The sequence below is a fragment of the Pteropus alecto genome, unplaced genomic scaffold, assembly GCF_000325575.1.
Source record: "Pteropus alecto unplaced genomic scaffold, ASM32557v1 scaffold77, whole genome shotgun sequence".
Taxonomy (NCBI): domain Eukaryota; kingdom Metazoa; phylum Chordata; class Mammalia; order Chiroptera; family Pteropodidae; genus Pteropus; species Pteropus alecto.
The window spans coordinates 327,171-329,221 of record NW_006440820.1 but is presented as its reverse complement, the minus strand read 5'-3'; the positions used below and the strand labels follow the sequence as shown (position 1 = coordinate 329,221).

Here is a 2,051-nt window from a genome sequence, read left to right as displayed (position 1 = left end):
ACTATGAGGCCTGCATTACAGGAAATACTGAAAGAGGTCAGCTCACTTAAAACAAAATGACAAAAAAATATACATAATTAGGAGCAAGACAACTAGCAGGCAGATAGAAGCAGAGGAGTATGGCCTTACTAAGAACAGGGCATTATAAGCTTAAGTAATGAGAAGAGATTTGCTATAGCAAGATAGTAATGAATGTTCAGCATACATAGGGGCAAACTGAGACAACAATGGCTGAAAAGAGGAGGATTCAAAGATCCAAAGTCAAAAGGGAAATGGAGATAAGGCATGCACAGAAGAAAATGTATATATACATACATACACATACATACACACACATACACACACACAGAGTTGTTCATATATATATATATACATACATACACATACATATATATATAAACTATCCTTTACATATTCGTAATGGTACCACAAACCAAAGATTCAGAACTGAAGTATATAATATAAAACAAGAATAACCAGAGGAAAAACCCACAAAAGCCAACCAAAATAGAGAAAACAGAAACACTAGGACAAGGAAGCAATGGAAACACCGAGATACCATAAAGCAAAAGATAAAATAGCTATAGGAAGACCTCATATTTCAATAATCACCAGAAATGTAAATGGACTGAACTCACCGATAAAAAGGCACAGAGTTAGTCTACGCCATGCCACCCTGAATGTGCCCGATCTTGTCTGATCTCAGAAGCTAAGCAGGGATGGGCTTGCGTAGTACATGGATGGGAGACCACGTAGGAATACTTGGTGCTGTAGGCGTTAAAAGTAAAAGGCACACAGTTGCAGAATGGATCAAAACACAGAACTGAACCATATGCTGCCTCCAGGACACACATCTCAGCTTCAAAGGCTAATATAGACTTAAAGTGAAAGGGTGAAAAATGATATTTCAAACAAATGGCATTCGGAGAAAATTGGGAGTCATGGTAGTAATATCAGATGAAACAGACTTCATAATGATAAATGGAATCATACACCAAGAAAACATAACATTTATTAATATCTATGCTCCCAAAAAGGGAGCCCCGAAATATGTAAAGCAATTACAGAACTAAAGGGAGAAACAGACCAAAACAACATTGTAGAAGGGGACTTAAATGCCCCAGTATCAGATATGGACAGATCATCCAAACAGAAAATCAATAAGGAAATCACATCCTTAAAAGACACATTAGACCAACTGGACATAATTGACATTTACAGAGCCTTCCATCTCAAAACAGCTGCCTATACATTCTTCTCTAGTACACATAGGGCATTCTCAAGAATCGACCACATACTGGGACACAGAGATAGCCTCAACAAATACATGAGGGTTGAAATCATACCAACCATATTCTCTGATCATGCTTTGAAACTAGAGACCAACTGCAAAAAGAAATCAGGAAGAACCACAAATACATGGAGATTAAACAACATGCTATTGAAGAATAACTGGGTCAGGGAACAAATAAATCGAAGAGGAGGCAAACTTCCCAATTAATTTTATGAGGCCAATATGACTCTGCTACCAAAACCTGGTAAAGGTAACACACAAAAAAGAAAACTATAGACCAATATCTCTCATGAACACAGATGCAAATCCTAAATAAGATACTAGCGAACAGAATACAGGAACACATTAAAAAGATTATACACCACGATCAAGTGGGTTTCATCACTGGGGCACAAGTATGGTGCAACATACGCAAATCGATCAATGTTATACACCACATAAACAAATAAAAAAATAAGAATCATATGATCATATCAATAGATGCAGAAAAAGCTTTCAACAAGATACAGCATTCATTTATGATCAAAACACTTAACAAAATTTGTATAGAAGGAAAGTACCTCAACATATTAAAGGCCATATATGACATACTCTCAGCCAACATTATACTTAATGGTGAAAAACTAAAAACCTTCCCTTTAAGATCAGGAGCAAGGCAAGGCTGTCCACTATCACCACTGTTATTCAATATAACATTGGAGGTCCTAGCGAATGCAATCAGGCAAGAGAAAGATATAAAAGGCATCCAAGTAGGAAA

General features: G+C 36.6%; 1 pseudogene; it reads left to right on the top strand.

Annotated features, from left to right (window-relative positions):
- Nucleotides 1-659: 659 nt before the first annotated feature.
- LOC112484752 lies at nucleotides 660-777 on the top strand (annotated as a pseudogene).
- Nucleotides 778-2,051: the final 1,274 nt, after the last annotated feature.